The 27,930-nt window shown below is 40.1% G+C and overlaps 1 protein-coding gene across 2 annotated transcripts in view; it reads right to left on the bottom strand.

Annotated features, from left to right (window-relative positions):
- Grid2 (glutamate ionotropic receptor delta type subunit 2) overlaps positions 1 to 27,930 on the bottom strand; it is a 1,564,629-nt gene that overhangs the window by 193,609 nt on the left and 1,343,090 nt on the right. The gene's annotated exons all lie outside the window — the stretch shown is intronic.

Below are 27,930 nucleotides of genomic sequence, written 5' to 3'. Positions count from 1 at the left end.
ATCTGGCCCCAAATTTGTGCTGCCTATAAAATGTACAGGGACAAAGATGGAGCAGAGATTGAGGGAACGTCCAACCAAAAAATGGTCCCACTTGAGACCATCCCATGGGAGAACACCAGTTCCTGGCACTATTAACGTTACTCTGCTATGCTCATAGATAGGATCCCAGGATACTTCATCTCAGAGCCTTCCCATAGGAGCTGGTGGAAACAAGCGCAGAGCCCAACAGCCAAACATTAGGCAGAGTACAGCACAGGGAGTCCTATGGAAGAGCTAGGGGAACAATTGAGGGAGGTGGAGGGTCCAGAACTCTATCAGATGGCCTACAGAGTCAACTAACACGGGTTCTTGGGGAATCGCAGAGACTGAACCATCAGCCAAAGAATATGCATGGACTGGTCCTAGGTCTCCTGCAAAATGTAGCAGATGTGCAGCTTGGTCTACTTGTGGAATCCCTAACACTGGAGGGGGCCCTCTCTGACACTGAGGCCTCTTTTTACATCTCATTCCCCTACCCTGGCTGCCTTGCCTTGTCTTAGTGGGAGAGTATGCACCTAGTTCTGTAGCAACTAAATGTGCCAGGGCAGGTTGGTACCCATAGGGAAAATGGGGGACTGAGAGGAGGGGGCTGCAATCAGGATGTAAAGTGAATAAATAATTAATTAAAAAAAGAGAGAGTGAGGAGGGTTGGAAATTTATTTCACTGATTTGCCTTAGAGAAGCTGGCCCTGGCAAAGGAAAAGACAAAATCCTAAATATTTAGGGAGGAAAGGAGCTCCCACTAATAAGACTCATTTTGAATTATTGACCTACAGAAACACACACACACACATATACATATATTACTGTTTTAAGCCATTGTTTGTGGTAACTTGTTAAAGTAACTGTAGGTGCCAATACATACAGTTCAAAAACATGCAGCTAATTTACATAAGGTACTGAAACATTTCAGCCACAGATTCTAGATTGCTTGAATTAATATTTTCTTCCTTATTGATTATGAGAAGAGGAGAACATAATTCTATTTTTCAATAGCAATTTCTGTGGCCTTCATAACAAATGCTCCATCTAATTCATGTGCCACCATATCAGCTGACATTATTCATCAAATGGAGATTCAGCTGGAAATGACATCTCACTGACCAGACTCACTAGTAGATGGTAGGCCCTGGCTAAATCACTGCCCTGAGTGTCAGTCTCCAACATGAATAGTTGGAGAGGTTGGTCCTTTCCAGTTTAAACAAGCAACATGACGAACAAAAGTGGAAACCTTCTTTGGCATGGGGATGCAGCTCAGCCATTAAGAACACTTGTTTTTACAACATCTTTGTTCTCCAGTTTGGTTCTCAATGCCCACATGACAGCTAAAAACCATCTATGACCCCAGTCCAACCAGACCCAATGTTGTCCTCTGTGTTTCGTGGGTACTTCACACACGTGGAGCACAGCCATACATGCATACGAAACACCCATATTCAAAAAATGAAGTAAATAAATCTAAAAAGAGAAAGACCCTTGTTCTATAGCTCATGACTTTTACAGTATTTTGCCTTTGCAGGTTTACTCTGGATATAGAAGCTACCTTTCATGAAGACTGGCAGGCAGCTTGAACATGAAGGCCCAGGACATATCCTGATCCCTGCTTTACCCTGCATACAACCACTTTGCTGTCTTCCCTTTTCCCTGGGCCTCTCTGATAATGACCCATTGTAAGTCCCTTTCAGTGGGGTATGTTATAAGTAATACAGGCTGCTGTTCTTACCCTCTTCACTCAGGGGACTCTAAAGTCTTAAAAGCTTTGCACCAGGATCTGGGGACAAAGACCTCATGTTTTCACTGTGCTCAACACCAGTTATCTGAGAATTACCCTCTCTGTACTTTACAAAGTGATTTAAAGGGATGTCAGGGAAGACATGGAAGATCATTTAAAAGTACAGCATCATGACACAGAACAAAAGAAAATAAAACATTGCCCCAGATATCCCTGCCTGGAATGACGGAACAGCTAGGAAGGCTTTTGTCAACAGAATAAAAAAGTAAAGTACTTCCTATGCTGAAGCTCTCCTCTGGCTTAGTTATCCCTGGCTACCGCTGGCATACAGGCCTGAAAAAACACATTGCTCAGAGGGATGCAGTTTGTGCCTCCAATGAATATATCACATCACGACTTTGCTCTCCTCTATTACTGGAAACTGAGGAAAAAATACAATGATTCTAGTCCATTTCCCACAGTTTATGAAAGGTTCTTGCTGCCCTCTGCATATCCTTATCGTGTAATAAGGCTGTGTTCCTTTGCATTAAATGTTCTGGAGACAGTGTGGCTCACGCATGGGCAGTGGTCACTGAGAAATCTGCCTACCTCATACCTGGCACTGACTGTTTTCAACAGCATTCAGCGAAGTCACTGGCACTCATTAACCTTTATATTTCCTGTGCTTTTCAGATCTTTAATCTGCCTTCTGAAAAAATAAAGCAAAGGAATGGTGATAAAACATCAGGCTTAGAAGCTTGGTTGAATAGCTCTAAAATAATTGTTGTAGAGCCTCGATGCCCAAGGACAAAGGTCTGAGTACATAGACCTGTCAAAGGGGCTTGAAGGACTCATGTGCATAGTTTTGGCTACCCATTCTTGTATTTCTCATGATCAGTCTTTGGTCTGACAAGAAAATAATAAGGCTAAAGGAAACTCAGGCAAACTCCTGCGAGATGACTAAGAGAAATTCTAAGCAAAGCCTATGCTGAGGTTCCTTTGGACCAGATGTAACAGGAGTAAAGATAGGAAGTGGCAAGGTTGCTTAAATCATCTCAACCGGGACAAGACCTACCCAGACGGTTACAACACAAGCTTGAGGCACTGAGCTCTCGTTTGCCTGGCAAATACTTTAGTTGCAGTTAATTGAGAATATTGCCCCCTTCAATAGCGCTCTTTCCCTCTGCCATACTTTCCTTTGATTTGGCAGCAGTAACGTAGCATTTGGTGTTTTTTTGTTTGTTTGTTTGTCTTTTAAGTATAATAAGAGCATCTGAAGTGTGTACTCTAAATAAGGCAATCGCGAAAACCTGATGATCCAAAGCCATGTCTCCACATGGTTCAATTTACAGGCCCAGAAGACAGCCTGGAAGGTTGGAGCTCATACTGCCTGGGGAGACAGCCTCTAGTGCCCAGAGCTGTTACAGTATCAAGAGGAAGGAGCAAAGGACTTGGCTTGTTGAGAGCAAAAGTTGCACCAAAAATAATCTCTAAATCTAGCAGCTCATATTTCCCACATTTTACAGCATTTCTAGCAATTTCCATGTTAGGCCAATGGTGGGTTTTGAGGCTGAAAGTATCTACTTCAGGCTGGCAATAAAAACGAAATTGATTTTGATTACCTGAGCAGTGGAAAGATTGAGTTATATTTCTAACTCCTCTCTAGAAAGGATCTTAAAAACATCCTGTGTAAAAAGGAAATCAATGAGAACACAAAAAGTTTAAGCAAACCTCCTGGAAGTGTGTGTGGCAATTAATTAAAACAATAAACAAGGTTTTTTTTTAATAGATATGGTGACACACTATTTATAAGTGTTCTTCACGTTATAATGTGATATTGTCTCTGCTCATTCTTACTTAATATTGACTTTTGTATCCAATTCTGAGTTTATAGTTTTCTATTTGCTTTTGTAAAGAATTATTTTCTTCCTTTGACTGCATAAACCTTAAGCCCCAGGAACTCTGTCTTTACTTCTGCAATAAGACCACATTGAAAATATTTCATAAGGATCTCTCAAAATATTAAATTTTTTTCTTCTCCAGCGAACTATTAATGAAAAAATGCATATATGAATAAAGAAATGCTGGGAGCAGCTAAAAGCAGGAGAAAGCAGCATAGCCCTGTCCTGGATGGTAGTGGCGTTGCCATGGCAGCTGAGCGGAAACTACGGAAGAGCAGATAAAACATCATTAGGGGGAGCAGCTGACTGCTCCATCAGTCAGGGTCCAAACTCACAAACGGCGTCCACCTTGCGTCAAAGGCTTGCAGACATCCAAAGCACAACTGCTAACAGCACACCAGGCCCTATAAATCTAATCGCCCCTGTAATTTCTTTGGTGTAAATACACCCCTCTAAACGACTGTGCACATTTTTGTGTTACTGTCAATCATGTTTTCCTTTAAGTCAAAACAAAATGCAATTTGCCGCTGAGTTAAGGAAATATTAAATGCAAATATGCTTCCTAACTCTCTTACACATCTTTTCTAGAAAGCCAACACTGCATGGCCTCTGCCTTGCACATCCTGGGTTCTTCGGTCCAGAGGCTCTTTGAGGTCAGGGACTCTTTCTCTTTTTATTATATCATCAACAGTTCCTGTGATGTGATTCATAGCATAGCCCTGGATGCATTTGTTGAATTAATAAATACCACACTAAACTAGGTTTTTTTTTCTCTTCAAAATTAGTAAAAATTGATAATAGATTTCATATACAGTCTGATACCTGTGTGGTATATTTTTCAATGTTCTTTATTAATGTTCACAATCATGACCTGATGTGAAGGGAATGTATCATATTTCTTTTTAAATTCTTTAACTTTACCTTTCATTTTCTGAGCCAAAAAGGAGCTTTCGTCACTATGGTTTTTAAATTACAACTTTTGAATTTAAAACTGCTTTTTATATTACAAATGTTCTAATGACAAACCTTTGGTGCTTTTTCATATAAAGTTCAGACTTTCACAGGAAAACTAGGCCTCGTTTAAGCTTGTTCGTTTGTGTTTTTATCAGACTGAAAAGCCTTTAAGATGTTTGCTGCATAGCTCTTTGTACAACCTTTGAGCATCTGCACTTCCTAACTGAGAAAGCACCAAGGAGTGTGGGCTCCTTCTCCAGACTGAGCTGAACAGTGAGTCCAGAAATGTGCTGTGTGGGACATTTTCTGATGGAGAGTTTCTCCCTGTGCTAAAAACATAGAGCTAGACATTCGGAGCATCTGTATTTTATTTTGAACAAAGATTTCTTTATTTTTGTTTTATGCACTTGAGTGTTTGCCTGCATGTGTGTTTGTATGCCACACGGGAGCCTACTGCCTGTGAAAGTCAGGAGAGCCGGTTGGATCCCCTGGGGTTAGAGTCAGAGGCAGTTGTCAGCCACCAGGTGGATCCTGAAAACAGAACCCAGGTCCTCTGCAAGAGCAGAACAGGCTGTTAACTGCAGAACCATCTCTCTAGGACCAGGCTTAGGCATTTTGAATTATTCTTCTATAATTTTTAGATCAACGAGACAACAGAAACAGAGATCTATTTCATTTTTAAAAAAAATTCAAAAAAAATTTCTTTCTTGCCTCCATTTCTGATAATCTGTTTCTTGTTTTCTGTTCCTTTCTTGAGTCTTTTTTACCTGTCACTTGGCCCTCAACTGATACATAATTTGTCTGAATAGTCTTCAAACACTAAAATACATATCTTGTACTTTTCTACTAGAAGCCCTTTAAAGGAAGGGCTGAGATTGGGTGAAGAGACAGTAAGAAATGCACCCGTGCCCTGGGCCAGCAGCACTGTGTGCTAAGAAGTCAAGATGGCAGATGTCTTCTCAAGCCGCACGAGGGAATAGGTAGGCAGTGTGCTCTGCACTGACAATTTACACAGACTTAGCAGTTCTTAATGCAAAACGCAAAGCCTGAAGTAAATTTTATTTATTGGCTGGTTTATTTGACTTTTTTTTTTTTTTCTTTTTAAGAGGGTCTCACTATGCAGCTCTAGCTATCCTGGAACTTACAATGTAGTTCCGGCTAGCTTCTGCCTCCCAAGTCCTGGGATTAAAGGTGTGTGCCACTACCCTGGGCTATACAAAGTTCATTAAGACAGACGATAGTGTCTGTAAAACAGACATTTTTGAAGTCTGTAATTGTCCTGACCTTCACTAAAGTCGTGTTTCTGTGGTTTAGAAACCTGTCCAAATTTTCCCCAAGAGAAGCTGTTTTCTTTTATAGGCAGACTTTTGTTTTTCAGTGCGAAGGAGAGGGTGGCGGGGTGAATTACAGGGTACAACTGTTGCTACTCATAAGGCAGTAAAATTCATTGGGTGAAAAAGAGGGATTGTGAGTAGAAAATCAATTGCTATGATGCTGCCAGCTTCCTCCTTTTTGCAATAGAAATTCTATGAAATTCTAGAGTGTCGTGTAGTAGCAAGGACAACCTAGCTGTAACTCAGAGACTGCTTTTAGGTTCCAATATATGAACAATAATTTTCTCATGTAAACCAGACCCAAATAGTCCTTTTCACTTTGCAATATGGGGATTTACAGGCAAGTGACATCTATAAAGTTTTAATAAATATCTTTAGCAATACAATTCTAATATATTAACATAACTTTAATAAAAATTTCAAACTACTAAATAAGACTTCTGAAACTCAAAAAATTAAGGAGATGGTCAATAACTTTCTCATGGATACAAAATGGCAAACGGCAGACTTGGAAGTATTTTAACATAGTCTAGAAAGCCCCAGAGCCCCCTGTCTTCTAACACATCACAAATGTAACCCTAGGGCACAGTCAGAACCATTAGGAAATCCATAATCTGGAACACACATGCACACACACACACACACACACACACACAGATAGAGAGAGAGTGCAAAAGAGAGAGAGGGAAAGAAGCCAAACAAACACTAATGGCACAACAAAGCAACAGAAACGAAACAGCATTTCTTGCTTGTTCAGCGGCCACCACATCCCCTCTTGCAATTACTCTGGGATTAGCTTTGAAGCTGGTTTTGGCTGACCAAAACTACTACACTGGAATAGTAGCAAGCATGCTATGAGCAGAAGATAGAGGCCTGCTTCTCTTGGATGCCAAGTTAAAAGGTCTAGTTGTCTTGAGGAGAAAACAGGAAATAGACGAAGCTGTCTATGGAGATGTTGGGCTTTGCTGCTAAGGTTGCATTGGGTAAGTCAAGGACCTGGCTTCAGACACCAGCCATGTAGCTGACCACATGCAAGACTTCAAAAGCAATAAGTTAACCGTTCTTATTATTCATTAAATATTCATAAATAATTGAGACAATTGGCAAAGCACTTCATCATTCTTGATATTGTTCCTTTGTTCTATGATTTATTCTTAATGCTACTCTCAAACTTTTTTTTTAATAAGAAGGAAATTGAAGCTTAGAAACATGAATGATTTGCTCAAGATCATAGAAGTTTCAGAAAAATGCATACTTAACAGGGGTATAATGGGATGTATTTTCATGCAATCCCCTACCACATCACCCCCAGGAGGGCAAGTGGTCCAGAGACCTGTATGAAGGAGCAGAGCTGGAGGAAGCTCAGTCTGAGTTGACCTTTTAGGAAAGAGAGGCACCACATAGGATCTGGGAACTTAAGCAAGGAATTTCCTTTATGGAAATATGGAAGTGGGAAATGTTTCCCAATGATTCTTCTCATTTCCTGCCTTCCACCAATCACCATGCTACCTAGCCCTTGTGCCTTGCCGCAACTTGACTGTTATAGTAATGGATCCTCAGGATTTCTCTCTTCCAGTAGTGCAAATGAGTTTACTGTTCTGTAAATAAACTAATGGTAAGTGATCTAATTTAGCTAATACACTCTAGAATTTTGAGCTCAAATTCATGTGTTTTACTCCAAATCTTTCTTTCCCCTGATATTTGAATTCTCTAATGTGGAACTCAAATCTTTGGTCATTTAAGGTTACGTTACAGTTGCAAAGAAATATGCTTTTGTTCATAAGGTATTATGTTTTGAATAGGAGATGCTCCCATAAAGGTCCATGTGCTGAGGGCTTGGATTCAGCAGGTGCTGCTCCTGAGAGGCAGTTGGACCATGAGGGCTCCAACGATGTCTGTAGATTAGAACCATGATGAGGTCATAATATGATGGCATCACTGAGAGGTGGTAGAAGGTAAGCTGCAGGGCCTGAGTGGAAGGAACAGTTTACTAGGGTGCGTTTTGAAGTGCATTCCTCGTTTGAAACTATCTGCTACCTTCCAACTTCCTCTGCTTTCAAAAGATGAGCAACTCCCCTCTAGCACACCTTCTGTCATTTTGCTTGGCTTCACCATGGCCCAGAATCAATGTAGCCATCCTAGTGCAGACAGAATGTCTGGAACAGAGCACAATTCCATCTTCTGTCCCTTTAAATTATTTCTACCAGGTATTTGTCACAGCGATGGAATATCTACCATCGAAGAGGCATGATTCTCAGCAAGGACACTGAGGCACACTTCAAAGCTAGGACCTCGTTCCTTGGGAAGAACCTGAAAGGAGAACTGGATGTCAAGAAGCTTGGTGCAGCAATCCCAACAGGCCGTGCTGTATTAGCTAAGCGGGAGCTGGCACAGAGAATCCCACAGATGCTTTTCTCATCTTCAAGTTATTCCTATTCTTGCTGGAGCAATATTGTTATACTGCCTGCCTGTTAATAGCATTCTTATGAAGAAAAAAGGAAGAAGAGTCAAGTTTCATTAGAGTGACATAGCGTTCCTCCTTTAGTAAGATTATGAATGTTGACAAGTGTCATACCATGCCAGACACACAACACACAATTAATTAGCACCAGTTTTCTCTCTTGTTTCAAGTACAAGGGAAATACCAGTAAATACCTTAAAGCTTTAATCTCAACGTAATTTCAGAGAGCTGTGCAACAGAGACCTTGTGATAAAAGATGAGCTGGGTACAAAGTCAGACATGTCAACAAGAAAAATACAAACACAGTTAAGTGAACACATTCCTACCTTGGGATATATCAGAGATGCCAGTCTCTGAGATTTATCCCCATCCCCTCTCTCCTCTCTACCTAAACCTATATGCACAGGCAATTTGTATGATAGTATTGATGAAGTTCTAAGCATTGTTCTAAGAATATGATAAATACTGATTGATAAATAAAACCAATGCACTTCCAGGTCCCTCCAGAGCATAGATTTTAGAACAAAATGGATTGAACATCCATGTGCCTACCTCAGTGTTTAATAATTAGGGTTCACATGTCTATAGTTTGCATAGTGATGTAATCCCAGTGAAACACATGAATCATTCTAGTTTTGCAAAATATGTGCTATGAGATGCTGTGCTTTAGGATCTTCCCTGTTTGCAGCTCTTTCAATACTGCACTGCATAGGGGCTGAATTGGAGTCAGGAAACTACAGAAGGTATGATGATGCTACTGAGATGAAGGCATGCAACTCAGGTGATGAGGAGGTGGACTGCATTCTCAAGTACCCTTTGTTGAAAAAGTCTATTATCTTTACCATACGTGTTTTATTCAAATTATTTTTTATATTAAGCTAAAACTCTCTATAGATGTCAATCAAAAAGCTTGTATGTACATTATTACTTGAAGTCTCTATTCAAATAAAGTTGTGACATTTAAAAAGTGGAACGTAAAGGACAAAATGATAATATAATAAGATTTCTAAAATTATGTAAAATCATACATGTCGAAATAGCAAAAAAATGATTGAAAAATAAATTTCTATTTGAAATGTTCACAATGCTCAGAAAGAAACATGGAAAATATAGGTAAATGCACACACATCTAAACTAATTTTCTTTATCCTAGAAAATTAGTACAGACTGAGGCACACTTCAAAGCTAGACAGACTCCGGACTCACTGAATATTCCATATACTGTGATGAGCTTTCAAACCCACTCCTCTAGCTATCAGAGAAGCACGCCAGTCAGCAACCTCCTTTGATTCTGATGCTTAATTTGTTCATAATTACCTTCAAACATCTTTCTATGTACAAATACTACAGAACATTTTTCTTCCCATGTATGCTTATTTTTGCAGTACCTTTTTGTCTTTTGGCTAGGGCTCCAGGATAACAGTTTGACAGTCCAGTTCTTAACTTATATTTCTGAAAATTTGTCTGCTGCCTCCTTTTTACATGTTTACCTATTCCTCTTTTACAACATAACTCCATTTTAGGAGTAAGATTTTCTTTTTATTTTCATTTTGTGCCCATTCATAGAGTTACAATGATTCTGCATTGTATTTTCACACAAATATTAATCTTAATAACAAGTTTCTCTTCATTTGACTTAAACTTTTTATCCCTAATAAATTTATTGTAAGCATGGTTGCATTGTGGACAGTATTAAACTTTACTAGTCCAAAGGAGTAATTTGAAATTCTCATGAATTTTCGATTAAACACTTAAGTTTCAACATGAGGATAAAATGAGGGCAGTTCTTTCTGTCCTGTTTCTGAAGCCATTGGCTACTTCAGCATAACATTAAGCTGAGCTACTTAAAGGAAGATCAGTTTCAATAGAAAACCCACAACTACCTCTAGCAGAAAATTAGGTTCTGTTTATATTTAATGACTATAATTTACATAAAAACTTGCACAACGAAACATATTATACAAATGACATGTGGATTTCCACACATTCCAGGACAAGAAAGTAGGTGCTGTATTTTATACAGCCAGGAGAGAACATTTCATGTTCCTTTACCTCTTTGAGGCCTTGCTTCAGCCTTCTCCTGGAAACATTCCTTTCCCACTTGACTGCTACATCCTGCCTGGCTTTCAGGAGGGACACTAGTGTCACCAGTTAATTCTTAGTTCCTTTTCAGATCCTAGCTTAAACTTCCTCCGAGTTTATCTTGTTGACATAGGCAAGGTAATTCTTCTCTTCCTGTGTAGAATGTGTGTTGTATTGCAGTGAATGGAGCTCAGAGGTGGGGAACTTGTCCACCATGTGCTAGATGATAGGTTCAATCCTCGGCATTCACTTCAACCTCAAAAAACTATCACAAAACAAAACAAGAAGGAAGAGGAGACCAAGAAGAGAAACTAGAAAACATCAGGAGGGAAGCAGAGAAGTCTTTGCGTTTTATGACTTCTGTGGAAGTCGCCAGCCATGCAAGGTAACTTGTAGTCAGTTGACTTGATGCACACAACCATCACAGTGGCCCACACTGGCCCATCCTCAGGCTGAAAATCAGAAAGCCCAGATGTCAATAGCTAGATGTTTCATGTAACATCCTGACTTTAGTACTGATTTCAATGCTTTCTAATTAATTCACCAAATACTCTTTCACCTGTTCTGTGATTGCTTTGCTTTCTTTCTTCTTTAACGACCCCCTCCCAGATAATTCACTTGTACATTTTTAAACTCTTGTTACATGTGGGATTTATTTTTACTGCTATATATTCATTGCACATGGAGCTAGGGTTTTGTTTCATTTTACAATATTTTGGGAGTTCCAAACATGAATTATTACATCATTTTCTCCCTTTCTATCCTCCCTTCAATTCTTCTTGTCCTTCCTAACCCTCTCAAATTAATTGCTTCTTATTTTTAATTATAATTATTTTATATGCACATTTATAAACATACTCTGTTGATGTCACTCAGTGTTGTGCATGTGTGTTTAAGACTCGGCTTTGAAACTGGTGAGCCTTTCAGGGGCTTGTTCTGGAGAAGACCCGGGGTAAGATGATCAATCCTCACTTAGAAAGACAAATGGGAGGTGCATTGGACATAGGAGAAAACAAGTATCAGGACAGGAGCCTACCACAGAGGGCCCCTAAGAGACTTTACCTAGCAGTGTATCAAAGCAGATACTAAGACTCATAACCAAACCTTCGGCAGAGTGCAGGGAATCATATGAAAGAAGGGGAGTTAGTATGACGTGGAAAGGATGGGAGCTCCATAAGGACCAAATATATCTGGGCACAGAGGTCTTTTCTGAGACTGACATTCCACCAAGGACCATATATGGATATAATCTAGAACCTCTGCTCAGATGTAGGCCGTGGTAGCTCAGTAACCAATTGTTTTCCCATAGTAAGGGGAACAGGGACTATTTCTGACAGGAACTCAATGGCAGGCTCTTTGACCTCCCCACCCCCCAAGGGAGGAGCAGTCCTGCTAGGCCACAGAGGAGGACTTTGCAGCCAGTCCTGAAGATACCAGATAAAACAGAGTCAGATGAAAGGGGAGGAGGTCCTCCCCAATCAGTGGACTTGGAAAGGGGCAGGGAGGAGATGAGGGAGGAAAGGTGGGATTGGGAGGGAATGAGGGAGCGGGATACAGCTGGGATACAGAGTTAATAAAATGTAACTAATAATAAAAATTAAAAAAAATATCTTAAAGAAAAACATTTAAAAAAAGAAAAATGAAAAAGAGCAAACAAAGGTAAAGTTAGAAAGTTAGGATGTGCTGGGAGAGGTCACTGCTGAAGAAGCAGAGATTTGCTGCTTTAGACAGTATTTTAGGAAGATATTTGGAGTTTACTAGAGGAAAAAAAGACAGTCACGGCAGGTTTTATGTTGGCGAGGGGCCCAATCTTGAAAACTGAAAAGGTCTCTCAGCAAGAGTGAAAAATGGATTGGTGTGGTGAAAATATAACCAGCCGAGAGTAGAGCAAGGAGTGATAGCGCTGGCTAGGTGAGCCGTGGGTGGATATGGGCATATTTTGGATGATGATAGAAGCTGTGTGAGCTGACAGCAAAAGTGGAACTGAGGATATTTTCAGTTCAGTTCTTCGAAGGAGCTGCTGTAGTGTTTCATGTGAAGTGAATTCTGAGGAAGCCTTCCTAGCAGAGCCTGGGAAGGCTGTCCTGAAAGCAGTTCAGTGAAGGAGAAAGCAAGGAGGGTGGGAGTATGTGCAAAATATTGAGAGTGTGTCATAGCAGGCTTATCCTCAGGTGGCAAAGGGACTGGCCTTTTCTCCTTTGGACCCAGTCAGTCATAAAGTCTTGCCTCTTGTGGGATCTGAACTAACTGGTATTCCCTGTTTGGGATGGGTTCTGGAAGTGCAGCTTCTGCCACTCTGGAGTCTCCCCAAGAGATTTCACACATTAGGCGCAAATATTAGGCAGAGGTGAAGGCAGAACCTCAAAGATTGCCAAGAGCTGTGGAGTTCTCACTGGGCAGAGTAATCTATGCTCTCTATAAAATACTGCTTAGTTTTTTCTGGAGATGAATTATTTAAAGTGAACTTGAGTCTTAATCTTCATCTTAATAAGTTGTCCTTTTGAATTTTACATACATTCAAGTTTTCACTGCACTGATAAGCACAAGTCTCCCCAAAGGTTGGTTGCAAAGGACTAAGTGAAACAATACAAGTCCCTGTAAAGGTACCATCTTGGGATAACAGTGATGCTACAGTAATGTTCTCACTGCAGCTATTATAGCATTTAATTTATTTTTCTTGTACTATAATCATTGATTTATTTGTCAGCCTCGTCTACCAAACTGTTTTTCAATTAGGATGCTATTTGCATTTGGGTAAGGCAGTTTTTCCCCTTTAGACCATCTTGTACATTTTGCAATCTTTAGAACCCCTAAGCACAAAGTATCAAAGCATCTCCAGTCTTTGTTACTAGCAATAACGTCCTGATACAGATAAACAAAAAGCAAGCCCAAAATCTCCTAGAAGCCCTTCGTCACCACCTTGGAAACCATTTTAATTTTCTTTTTCTTGTAGGGAATACAATGATGTAAGGTGGGACTCAATATGCTTACTGCATGATGAAAGATGATAATGAACACTGAATTGGGAACTTCTTTGTCTTATCTAGGCGAATCGCTATCATTATTATGACATAGTTGGGGAAACTGGTTTTGAGGATGCTAAACTGCCTGAAGTACATGACTCACTTGGACAGTGCTGACATGAAACCCACATCTCTCTGACTCTTGTGCTCATGTTTTTCATAATTCACCAAGCTCCTTCAGTAAGTGATTTAATAAGTGAATGAGTTAATTCATAATTCTATTCTGTTAGGGCCATAAGTTGGTATAATGAAATAGATTAAAAGCTAATTTCCAGAAGGCAAGTCATAGCCTATAAAACATTTAGAATTCAATATACTCTGACTGCTCATGGAGTTAGTTTAGACTGCCAATAGTGCTGTGCACAACTCAGTGACCCTGGCCAGGGACGGCAGCTCCATTCTTCACTGACAGGAAGAGAGAAGAGCAAGACATTGCTGCAGGATCAAAGTAACAGTAGCTCCAAATGAGTGAAGGCTTTCCAGGATTGTTCTTTCACATCCTCATGTGAGACATGTATATTATCTTATCTCTCTAATGTCATCTTTTCTTTGGAGATGGTGATGCCCGCTCCCTTTTTACGATTAAAAAGAATAATGTTTCAGTTCTTGCAGTCAGAATGGCTGTCATGGAGCCTATCATTGTTGTCGTCTGAGAGTTACAGCCAGAAGCAGAGCTAAACAGATGCTGAGGCTCATAACCAAACATTGGAAGAAGCTTAGGGAGTCTTGTGGAAAAGGGGAGGGGGAAAGGAGGACCTCGAGGTGACAGGAGCTCCACAAAATGACCAACAGAGCCAACTAATCAGGGCCCAGAGGGGCTTGTGGAGACTGAAGCACCAACCAAGGACCATGCATGGCCCCTTATACAGTTGTAGCCAATGAGCAGTTCTGGCTTCATGTGGGTCTCCCAGAAAGGAGAGCATGGGTTATCTCTGACATGAACTCTGTTGTCCCCTCATTGATCACTTCCTTCTGTTGGGTCAGCCTTGCCAGGCAAGAGGGGAAGAGGATACAGGCAGTACTAATGAGACTTTATAAGCTATGTTCAGATGGTAGGGGAGGAGGACTCCCCTTTCTGTGATCTAGGGGTGGGGGATTGGGGAAAAAGGGAGGGAGGGAGGACCAATTGGAGATGAGGGAGGGAGCTACAAAATTGGGATTATAAATTGAATAAATTCTAAAAAATTAAAAAAAAAACCAAAGCACAGGTTCTATGATCAACAATAAATGGGACCTCATGAAACTGAAAAGCTTCTGTAAAACAAAGGACACCGTCATCAAAACAAAAGGACAGCCTACAGAATGGGAAAGGATCTTCACCAACCCTATATCTGACAGAGGGCTATTATCCAGAATATATAAAGAACCAAAGAAGTTAAAAAGCAACAAATCAAGTAATCCAATTAAAAAATGGGGTACAGAGCTACACAGAGAATTCTCTTTTAAGGAATATTGAATGGCAGAGAAACACTTAAAGAAATGCTCAACGTCCTTAGTCACCAGGGAGATGCAATTCAAAACGACCCTGAGATTTCACTTTACACCCATCAGAATGGCTACGATCAAAAAACTCAAGTGATAGTGAATAAACCATAATTAATAAAATTAATTTAAAAAAACCTCAAGTAACAATACATGCTGGAGAAGATGTGGAGAAAGGGGGAACCTTCCTCCATTGCTGGTGGGAATGTAAACTCTTACAACCACTTTGGAAATCAATCTGGCGCTCTCTCAGACAATCAGGAATAGTGCTTCCTCAGGATTCGGCTATACCACTCTTGGGCATATATCCAAAAGATGCTCAAGTACACAACAAGGACATTTGCTCAACCATGTTTGTAGCAGCTTTATTCATAATAACCTGGAAAAAACACAGATGCCCCTCAGTTGAGGAATGGATGCAGAAATTGTGGTACATTTACAAAATGGAATACTCTTCAGCATTTAAAAACAAGGAAATCATGAAATTTGGTGGGATCCTGAGTGAGGTATCCCAGGAGCAGAAAGATACACATGGTATATACTCATTTATAAGTGGATATTAGACATATAACATAGGATAAACATACTAAAATCTGTATACCTAGAGAAGCTAAGCAAGAAGGAGGACGCAGGGTAAGATGATAAATCCTCACTCAGAAAGGCAAATGGGAGGGACATTGAAAGAGGGAGAAAACAGTAAACAGGACAGGAGCCTAACACAGAGGGCCTCTGAAATATTCTACCCAGCAGGGTATTAAAGCAGATGATGAGGCTCATAGCCAAACTTTGGGCAAAGTGAAGGGAATCTTATGAAAGAAGGGGGAGATAGAAAGACCTGGAGGCGATAGGAGCTCCGAGGAGAGCAACAGAACAAAAGATCTGGACCCAGGGGTCTTTTCTGAGACTGACAGTCCAACCAAGGACCGTGCATGGAGATAACCTAGATCCCCTGCACAGATGTAGCCCATGGCAGCTCATTCTCCAAGTGGGTGCCCTAGTAAGGGAAACAGGGACTATCTCTGACATGAACTCAGTGGCTGGCTCTTTGATCACCTTCCCCTGAAGGAGGAGCAGCCTTGCCAGACCTTAGAGGAAGACAACGAAGCCAGTCCTGATGAGACCTGATAGGCTAGGGTCAGATGGAAGGAGAGGAGACCTCCCCTATCAGTGGACTTGGAGAGGGGCATGGGAGGAGATGAGGGAGGAAGGGTGAGATTGGGAGGGCATAAGGGAGGGGGCTACAGCTAGGATACAAAGTGAATAAACTGTAATTAACATTAATATTAATATTAAAATAATAAAAATAAAGTAAAAAGAGGCCTTTTGTGGACATAGAAGGAGGAAAAGGGGTGGAGAAAAGCATTCTAAGAGGTAAAGTAGGAGTCAATCTGTATGTGCGTTTCAGACATACATATTTGACAGCATAAACATACTTATGCTTTATAATACATATATAATTAATACATAAATCATATGGAGCATAATACTTAATTCATATGAGGATATTAAGAAGCAGATGTTAACTAACTTACATAAATCACATAGTTAGTGAGCAGCAAACCCAAGTTTTGGACCCAGGCAATTGGCCTCAGTGTTCTTACACACCCTCTCTGTCCTTATATTCCTTCTATATTGTACAGAGAAAATACTACGGGAAGAAACTAGCTCTGTTTTGAAAGCTGAAAATCACGAAAAACTTTCAGAACATCAAAATTGAGACTGGTGTTTTGAAAGACTCAGGAAGGGCTACACTCTTAGGGAGAACTATCCCTTCTTCTGTAGCTAAAAATTACTAATAGTTGCAGTACCCAAGAAATTTATGCAGCATGGATTGATATTGGGGGGTTAAAAACAAAAATGACACAAATTTGGGGGGGTCAGGGAGGAGGGTAGACATAGGAAGAATTGGAGATGATGGTGGAAGAATATGATTCAATTCCATTATATGAAACACTAATGGTTTTTAACATTCATTTTTTTTTCATTTTACATCCTGATCATAGCACCCTCCCTCATCATTTCCAGGTCTCACCCTCTCTTCCCTTACCTCCATTCTAGTGCCCTAGTCCTCAGAAAGGGAGATACCGCCTCCCTTACCAACTGACCCCAGACTATTAAGTTTCTTCAGGACTGCCTACATCCTCTTCGTCTGTGGTCTGGCAAGACCACCTTCCCTGGGGGAATTGATCAAAGAGCAGGCAACAGAGGTCATGTCAGAGACAGACCCTGCTCCCATTACTAAGTGACCTACATGGAGACTGAGCTACTAATCTGAGCAGGTGTCTAAGTCCTTTCCATTCGTGGTCCGTGGTTGGTGCATCAGTCTCTGCAAGCCCCCTGGATACAGATATTTTGGTTTTGCTGCTCTTTTTGCAGAGCTCCTGTCATCTCTGGGTTCTTCTATCCACCTACTCTTCCATAAGACTCCCTGTGCCCTGTCCAACATTTGGCTGAGTGTTGCACCATCTCCTTCTATCCTTTGCAGGGTGGAGTTTTTCAGCGAGCATCTATGGTCGGCTCCCTACCTGTTCCCTCTCTTCAACCACTTTTAGTGTCTATTCTTTTGCCCTTCTAAGTGAAAATTAAGCATCCCCTCTAGGGTTCTCCTCGTTACTTAGCTTTTTGGGTCTGTGGATAGTATGGTTATTCTGTATTGTATGGCTAATATCTGCTTATTAAGTGAGTATATATCATGCGTGTCTTTCACGGTCTGGGTTACCTCACTCAAGATGGTCTTTTCCAGATTCATCATTTACTTGCAAACTTCATGATGGCCTTGTTTTTAATAGCTAAATAGTATTCAACTGTGTAAATGTACCACACTTTCTTTATCCACTCTTCAGTTGAGGGACATCTCAGTTGTTTTGGGTATTGCAAATAAAGCCACTATGAACATAGTTGAGCAAATGTCCTTGTTGTATGGTGGAGCATCTTTTGGGTATATGCCCAGGAGTGGTATAGCTGGGTTTTGAGGCAGAGCTGTTACCAATTTTCTGAGGAAGTGCCAGATTGATTTCAAAAGCATTTGCTCAAGCTTACACTCCCACCAGCAATGGAAGAGTGTGTCCCTTTCTCCATATCCTTGACAGCATATGTTATCACTTGAGTCTTTGATCTTAGCTATTCTGACTGGTGTTAGATGGAAACTGAGAGTCATTATGATTTGCATTTCCCTGAGGACTAAAGACATTGAACATTTCTTTAAGTGCTTCTCAGCCATTTGATATTCCTCTATTGAGAATTCTCTCTCTCTAAAAAGAAGTGTTCAATGTGGTGGCACATGCCATTAATCCCATCATTCATGAGGCAGAGGCAGGAGAGGTTTTATGAGTTTGAAGCCACTCTAGTCTACAATGAGAATTCCAGGCCACCAAGGCTATATATTGAGACTATACCACATAAATAAGCAAAAATAAAAGTGTTTTTAAAAAATTCTGTCCATAGAACATGGTTCTTACATGTACTTTTCAATCCATTCCACCAAATATTAAAGCTTATTTGTTTTTAAATTTCTGGACAAAATAAAAATGATTCATATCCTTTGGGCAGCCACCATTAGACACCTGAGAGGTAGCAGGATGAATTCTTAGAGTAGACAGAGTGCCAGGTCAGAGATGGGACCCAGGCATTGGGGGAATATTGTACTGTGTCTTTTGGAAAGCTCACCTAATAGACTGGTTAATTATATTTTTTAAACTTGCTATGAGTAGGCTGCCTAGTTCAGTGAACTCACACTAGTGAACCAGAAACTTTGTAATAAACCATAAATTTAGAATCATATACACAGAGAAATAGTCAGCTCTTATTTATTTATTTGGTTTTTCAAGACAGGGATTTTCTGTGTAGCCTTGGCAGTCCTGGACTCCCTTTATAGTCCAGGCTAGCCTTGAACTTGTGGAGATCCTCCTGCCTCTGCCTACCTGAGTGCTGAGGTTAAAGGCATACATCACCACACCCGGCTCCAGCTTGTACTTTTTCATGACACATACAAACAACGTTTTTTGGTTACATGGTCACATGGTTACAAGCTACCCATCACGAATTGTCGAAATAACAAAAGGCTCTTGAATGTACATTAAAACCACTACATGTTGGCAAGACCTCTTTACAAATCATGGAGCATCCTTTTAGTAAACCAGATCTGATGGTCCATGCCTGTTATCCTAGGACTCTGAAGGTAGAAGCAGAAAGGTTATGAATTGGAGGTCATCCTCAAATACATAGCAAGTTTGAGGCCAACCCAGAGTTTCTATTGCTGTGACAGACATCATGACTAAACATCAAAGAGTTTATTTCATCTTACTGCTCTCAGGTCTACTCCATCGCTAAGAAAAGGAGCTGATGCAGGATGCTCTGGCTCACTTGGAGGCGATACTCCCCATCGGGAACACTGATGATTTTTATTTGTTCACATGTGCATGTGTGTATGACCAAAGTGTATTAGCTGTGGTGACCATTTTAGGAAGCATGGAGACTCTTGTCTTAGAGACACTCATAGTTTTTGTTACCCTTGTGTTACTTGCAAGGGGTCTTTGATGAGCAACATCTCTTAGGAAGGAGATACATGTGTGAAATTTATAAGTCCTTCATTTTCACATATTTAATTTTTTTACTTCAAATTAAAGATAAGTATAATATTGTAAGGAAATTAATAAGATGTGCATCAACAAATAAGAGCTTTTGCAGCCATAAGCAGAATGTTAGACTGGATGTGTAATATCAACATCCATGCATGCTGCAGATAAGAATCAGATGTGTTTTCTATTCATTAATATTTTCTCTTAACTTATTTCCCTTATTGCAAAAGTTACATAACATTTGTGTTGACAAAATACACTTAATTGTATGCTTTATCATCCAGAGAGAGAGAGTGGACTAGTTATTTGACCTGTAAATAGTTACCAATTGGCTTCGATATAAGCTGAGGATAAGGATATGTTCCTTTTTCCTGCAATTGTGCAGTCTTAGTCTCAGAGCGCCTTTTCCTCCTCCACAAAAGACACTTCTCTGACTCTGTGAGCTGTGTTTTCACACCACACAAAAGTGTCTGCTTCCAATACACACAGTAGAGAGTGGCAGGTTAACTAGAGAAAGGATGCTCAAAGAGAGAGCACTCGTTATTCCCTAGCCTGCAGGTACCATCCACTTATTAAAAGGCAAGGTTTTGAGCTTTTGTGTGCTGTTGACACATTAAGTCAATCACGTCAATGCTCCTGTCAATTACCTTGCCAAATGTTACACTACTTTTGACAAATATCTAAGTTGACAGCTTGAAAGTTCACTCAGTTCAGACTTAATTTGCTTTTTCTTTCCCAAGTTCTTTCTTGGGTAAAGAGGACCAGTCAACCTATGGCTAATAGCCTTTGAGAAATAGGAACAACAAAATAAAAAAATGGGAACAAATACAATGACACCCATTAGGCAGATTTCACTACAGTGCCTTTTTTTTTTTTTTCAAACTTAAAGAATGTCAATCTTGGACACTGAACTGCCATGGGCTACATCTGTGCAGGGGTTCTAGGTTGTCTCCATGAATAGTCCTTGGTTGGAGTATGCGTCTCTGGGAAGTCCAAGTGGGTTATATAATGGGAAGAGAGACTGCCTCTGACACAATCTGATTGGCCTGCTCTTTGATCACCTCCCCCTGAGGGGGGAGCAGCCTTACCAGGCTGCAGAAGATGACAGTGCAGCCACTTCTGATGAGAACTGATAGACTAAGATCAGAAGGAAGGAGAGGAGGACCTCCCCTATCAGTGGACTTGAGGAGAGGCATGCATGCAGAAAAGAGAGGGAGGGTGGGGTTGGGAGGGGAGGGAGGGCTTATGGGGGGATACAAAATGAACAAAGTGTAATTATTAAAAGTTAAATAAAAAATTAAAAAATAAATTAAAAAAAAAAGAATGTCAATCTTTCAAAAAAGTCAAAGCAATTAGATTTCACAAATTTGAAGTGGAGTGACTTCAAATATATAAATTAAAACAAAAACAACAACAACAAAACCCTCAACTCTTCAGGTTTAGCTGTCTGACTTAAAGGCTTTTTCTATTTTTTGTAACACAGAGTAGCAAATGAGACTAGCTCAGGTTTTTACACGTTCATTCACCACTACACACTTGTCTAATAGGAACAGACCTCAAAAAAATTCCACCAATTAATTTACACTTAATATCCTGTTTTGGCTTTGTCTCTTTTTTTATTTCAAATGTTTAGGTGTCAGGTTAAAACATAGACTGTTTCATAGAATTTCTATGAATTTTATGAATTAGAAATATTGTATCTCAGCCATGGTTTTTCTATTTCATAAGGCTTCCAGGCAGGAATTCAACTGAGCAGAAGAATAATCTATGACAAAAATATACTTTTATTAATCCTTCAAAGAATAGCTTCTCATAGCTATATGTGTTAATAACTATGTTACAATACATCTGTTAAAATCTGATGAATAAAAAAAAATAAAACAAAACTCAAAGCACCCTTCTTCAAAGCATATTGTTTTCCTTTGGTGCAATGTAGCTTGTTTCAGTCTAAACTCCAGAAAGGTAAGTTTAAGGAGGTATGAAGAATAGTGCTGTTTCCTCAGACTTGGCTTCTTGTTGGGAAAATTCGATTTTTTTTTAAATTTTTTATTTAACTTTTATTAATTACACTTTATTCATTTTGTATCCCCCCATAAGTCCCCCCTCCTCCCCTCCCGGTCCCACTCTCTCCCCCTTCTGCATGCATGCCCCTCCCCAAGTCCACTGATAGGGGAGGTCCTCCTCTCCTTCTTTCTGATCTTAGTCTATCAGTTCTCATCAGAAGTGGCTGCATTGTCAGGGTTCTAGGTTATCTCCATGAATAGTCCTTGGTTGGAGTATGAGTCTCTGGGAAGTTCCCTGTGTTTAAATTTTTTTGTTCTGTTGCTCTCCTTGTGGAGTTCCTGTCCTCTCCAGCTCTTACTATTACCCACTTCTTACATAAAATTCCATTCACTCTGCCCGTCAGTTGGACATCAGGCTCAGCATCTGTTTTGATAGTCTGCAGGGCAGAGGCTTTCAGAGGCCCTCTGTGGCAGGTTCCAAGGTTGTTTCCTGTTTTCTTCTTCTGGCTTTCAGAGGCCCTCTGTAGTAGGTTCCTAGGTTGTTTCCTGTTTTCTTCTTCTTCTGATGTCCATCCTCTTTGCCTTTCAGGATGGGTATTGAACATTTTAGTTAGGGTCCTCTCTTTTGCTTAGTTTGTTTAGATGTACAGATTTTAGTGGGTTTATTCTATGTTGTATGTTTTTATGAGTGAGTATATACTGTGTGTGTCTTTTTGCTTCTGGAACAACTCACTCAGGATGATCCTTTCCAGGTCCCACCATTTACCTGCAAATTTCATGATTTCCTTATTTTTCCTTGCTGAGTAATACTCCATTGTATAGATGTACCACAGTTTCTGCATCCATTCTTCAGTTGAGGGGCATCTGGGCTGTTTCCAGCTTCTGGCTATTACAAATAAAGCTGCTACAAACATGGTTGAGCAAATGTCCTTTTTGTGTACTTGAGCCTCTTTTGGATATATGCCCAGGAGTGGTATGGCTGGATCTTGAGGAAGCGCTATTCCTAGTTGTCTGAGAAAGCGCCAGATTGATTTCCAGAGTGGTTGTATGAGTTTACATTCCCACCAGCAGTGGAGAAGGGTTCCCCTTTCTCCACAACCTCTCCAACATGTGTTGTTACTTGAATTTTTCATCTTGGCCATTCTGATGGGTGTAAGGTGAAATCTCAGTGTTGTTTTGATTTGCAGGGAAAATGAGTTCACACACAAGTTTTATAATTAATTCTCCTCAGATAAATTTCAGGCTTTTTCTTGGATCTCAAGTACAATTGTTAAGAAGCAAAGCTGCATGATCACCACTTTCAATGCTAGAACCTGCTTGTCCAGCTGTGTTATGGGTCCACTTTCTATAATATATTCAGAAAAGATAAATGTTTGCCTTGTCCTTAGGATATGTTGACTATCCTAAAATAGAATAGTCACGATGGAGGATTGAAATGAGAAATGGACTGGCACAGTGTGTTCAGTAGAAAAAAAGGCTAAGAGAAAGGATTAACTTCCTGTGTCAATAAGATAAGATATATATCATTTAGAGAACTAATGAACAAATGATTCTCTGATATGGATGCAGTATGAGAGAAAATACAGAGATCTAAAAATGCACAAAATATTGTTTCATAAAAATACACCAGGTTTGTTGGCTCTGTTGGTCTTCTTGTGGCACTCCTGTGCCTTCCAGATCCATAGGACTCCTTGCATTCTGCCCAAAGTTTGGCTATGAGTCTCAGCATCTGCTTCAGTACCCTGCTGGGTGGAGTCTTTTAGAGGACATCTATGGTAGGCTCCCATTCAGTTCCCTCTCTTCAACTGCTTGTGGTGTTTATTCTATTTGCCCTTCTCAATGAAAATTAATCAACTTCCCTTGGGTCCTTCTTCTTATGTAACCTCTTTAGGGCCAACAAAGTTGGACCAAGAGGGGCCTGCAGAGACTGAGGCACCAACCAAGGACCATGCATGGACAGGATCTAGATTCTCTACTCAGATGCAGCTGATCAGCACCTCAGTCTCCATGTGGGTTCCCTAGTCAGGTGAGTCAGGCCAAAGGAAGAGGATGCAGGCAGTCTTGGTGAGAACTGATAGGCTGGGATCAGTTGGTAGGTGAGCAGGGTGTCCTTCTTTTGAAGACTAGAGGAAGGGTATAGTGCGGAAAAGGAGGGATGAGGGGACCAGTATGAGATGAGGGATGGGTCTCCAATCAAGATGTAAAGTGAATAAATTAAAAAATAAGTTAAATAGGATCCATCAGTGTACCTAGACCCACTGGAGCTAGAGGTGATACATTTTCCAAATGTAGATTATAAAATGCGTTGATATTTGCTTGCCTAACAATTTATTTTTAATAACATGATATACTTCCAAACTATGTTTGATACGTCTCTTACATTAGGGCATTAGCATTCTCTCTACTTTTTACTGCTATAAATACCATATATAGCATAAAACTGAGAAAGGAAAAGAGATTGACACTGACTTTGACCTTAATAAAAAGTAACAGCAACCAGGAAAGTTCAGAATTCATAAAAGAATAGACAAACAGATCCGTGGAACAGGCAAAAGAGTCCAGATATAGATTCATGTAGACAGTGATCTGTAACAAAGGTGCAAAGGCAATGAAATGGAGCAAAGCTTTCTAGACTAACTGAGCAGTTACCTTCTCGCCTAGACACAGATATTAAACACTTTACAGAAATCAACTTGGAAAGAATTAATGACTTAAACATAAAATGGAAAGCTGCAAGTGGCTGGGGGTGTAATTTAGTGAGAAAGCATTTCTGGCCTATGAAAGACACTGTTAAGGAAATAAAGAGACATTCCACAGACTGGCAGGGGGGAATGTGTATAAAGACATATTATTTTAAAAACAGCTCCTAAAATCTGTAAAGGAGTCTTAACAACTGTCAATAAGTCATCCTCATTAGCCATCAGGGAAATGCAAATCAAAACGACCCTGAGATTTCACCTTACACCCATCAGAATGGCCAAGATGAAAAACTCAAGTGACAACACATGCTGGAGAGGTTGTGGAGAAAGGGGAACCCTTCTCCACGGTGGAAATGTAAACTGGCACAACCACTCTGGAAATCTATCTGGCACTTTCTAAGACAATTAGGAATAGTGCTTCCTCAAGACCCAACTATACCACTGCTAGGTATATACCCAAAGTGTGCTCAAGTACACAAAAAGGACACTTGCTCAACCATGTTTATAGCAGCTTTATTTGTAATAGCCAGAACCTGGAAACAACCCAGACGTCCATCAACGGAGGAATGGGTACAGAAATTGTGGTACTTTTACACAATGGAATACTACTCAGCAATCAAAAAAGGAGGAAATCATGAAATTTGCAGGCAAATGGTGGGATCTAGAAAAGATCATTCTGAGTGAAATATCCCAGAAGGAGAAAGACAAATATGGTATATACTCACTTATATAGACCTATAAGATATGATAAACATAATGAAATCTATACACCTAAAAAAGATAATCAAGAGAGCGGACATGGGGTAAGATGATCAATCCTCGTTTAGAAAGACAGATGGGATGTGCATTGAACGTATGACAGGAGTCTACTGAGCACATCTGAAAGACTCTAACTAACAGTGTTTTCAAAGCAAAGACTCATGACCAAACCTTTGGCAGAGTACAGGGAATCATAAGAAAGAAGGGGAGTTAGTTTGATGGGGAAATGATAGGAGCTCCACAAGGACCAAATATATCTGGGCACAGGGTCTTTTCTGAGACTGACATTCAACCAAGGACCATGTATGGATATAACCTAGAACCTCCGCTCAGATGTAGCCTGTGGTAGCTCAGTAACCAATTGGTTTCCCAAAGTGAGGGGAACAAGGACTATTTCTAACAGGAACTCAATGACTGGCTCTTTGGCCTCCCAACCCCCCAAGGGAGGAGCAGTCCTGTTAGGCCACAGAGGAGGGCTTTGCAGCCAGTCCTGAAGATACCTGATAAAACAGGATCAGATGAATGGGGAGGAGGTCCCCCCCATCAGTGGACTTGGAAAGGGGCACGGTGGAGATGAGGGAGGGAGGGAGGGTCTGAGAGGGAATGAGGGATCGGGACACGACTGGGATACAGAGTTAATAAAATGTAACTGATATGAAAAAAATAAAATTAAAAAAAATGGCTCAAAAGGAAAAAAAAAGAAAACACACTGACTCGTGCGGGGAGGTTGGTGCAGTTAAAACTCTCATGTATTTCTTGCGGGAAGGCAAAGTAGTAAGCTAGCTTGAAGGAGAATTTGGGTTTATTACAAAATTAAGCCTATGATTTCCATGCAAGGCAACAACTACACTTGCTGACATTTATCTAAAGGAGTTAAACATTTATGCTCACCCATGATCTGCTAGTAGATATCTATAGAGATCTCATTCATAATTTCTCAAACCTAGAAACAACCAAGATGTTCTTCAAAAGGTGACTACTGTGAAAACACAAACTGCAGCAATCAAGATAATAGAACATCACTTCATTAGGAAAAAGATAAATGCTCTGTTAAGCAATGACAAGTCATAGTGGAAGTTAAAATACTTTGAATAGAGTAGTATGTCCATCTCAACAGGCAACATGCTATGTAATTCCAACAACATAACTTTTGGAAAAAGACAGAATTATGGGTGTATTAATAGAACCTCTAGATCTTGGGACATAAAAAGTAAGGAGCAAACAGATGGAACGTTGAGGTGTGTAGGAGAGTGAAAACATGTGATACTATGATGGAGGATAGATTGGATCACACATAGGAGCAACCTCAACACGTGTAAGACTGAGAATGACTAGTTTTAATCCCTTCTCTTTTCATTTACCTTTTCTTTCCTTTAACTTTCTTTCCTTTCTTTCTTTCTTTCTTTCTTTTAAGATAGGGTCCTGTTATGTAGGGCATTTGAGCTTTGAGTACATTATGTAGTTCAGGCTGGCCTTAGATTCAAGGCAATCCTCTTGCCTCATTTCTCTAGTCCTCTGATCAGACAGTAGCGTACCCTAATGTAAAGCATGACCTTTGGGAAATGATGTATCTATCATTGTGGATTTACCAGCTTTAGGAAGTATGTCACTTTTATATGGACACAGATAAAAGGGAGGCTGCATGCGTTGATCAGGGACATATGAGAAACTGTACTTTCTGACTTTGCTGTAAACCTCAAACTACTTAAAGGAATAAAGTCAGAAAAATATGACAGGTATCATTGAAATGGTCTGACTCTAGAAACAAAACTGGTGTATATCTGTGTACCACTAGGAATAACTGTGGTAGTGCATGCACAAAATTTCTAAAACATGTTTATTCCCTTAATATAAACACAAAAATTGTAACTGAAGAAATAGAATAATAGGTAGACAAACAATATAAATGTGTAGAATGATCTACAATACAATAATTCTCTTTTTAAAATACACGTTTAGAAAAAAGATAAACTGGTAAACGTTTATCAAGGTCAGAAGTAAAACAAGGATTCAAATTTCTAATAACTGTGTAAAATCAGTTAAGATCATATAAAATTTATAGTAAACTCTAGCAGAAAATAAAGATTCTCTAATTAGATGTTCAGTACAGAAAACAAGCATCAGGGGCAGCTGGGCACGGTGCTCCACGTCTTTAATCTTGGACTTGGGAAGCAGATACACATAGATCTCTGAGTTCAGGCCAGGCTGCTCCACAGGGCAAGTTCCAGGATAATAAGGGTTACACAGAGAAACACTGTCTTGGAAAAAAAAAAAACCACAAGACAAAGAAACAGAAAAACAACAAAAAGAAGCACCAGGGTTCAGTTTTATGTCAGAAAGACAAAAGCATTCAAGAGGGCTCTGGGCTGTGTAGCAGTAGTTGCTGTTAATAAGATACCAGTCCCCAGCATGGTCCTGATATGGGAGATGACCAGGAATCTTATTTGAAGTTCTTAGAAATGAATGCCATTAGTAGCTGATCTCTGATTTTCTTTTTGAAAACTGCAGCAGGATGGACATTTCTGAGAATACTATCGGACCTGAGACAAGGCTTTGAAACTTGTATGTCACCTTTAGGGTGAAAGTTGGTGCAGACCTGTTGGGAAGTCTGCCTTTCTGGTGATGTAGTGTTCTCATGCCAACCGCTGTCATCTGTACTGTCTGGAGTGACCTGCTCTGTCTTCTAGTCTACCATGTGGATGAAGATAGAGAACGTGTTTATCGTGCACACATTATTGCTAAAAAGAAGACGGAAAAGAACAATTTCAAAGCTTCTAAGGATAAACGTAAGCCCCTAAAAGTCAGTCATGAATACACAGGCTACCGTAAAGTAGCAAGAGTCCCCAGAAGAAACACATCACAAAGTTTCTCATAGCAGGATGCTCCCTGTAAGCCACCAGCGTGT

The sequence above is a fragment of the Meriones unguiculatus genome, chromosome 21 (genome assembly GCF_030254825.1).
Source record: "Meriones unguiculatus strain TT.TT164.6M chromosome 21, Bangor_MerUng_6.1, whole genome shotgun sequence".
Classification (NCBI taxonomy): domain Eukaryota; kingdom Metazoa; phylum Chordata; class Mammalia; order Rodentia; family Muridae; genus Meriones; species Meriones unguiculatus.
This window is presented reverse-complemented; position numbering and strand designations above follow the sequence as displayed.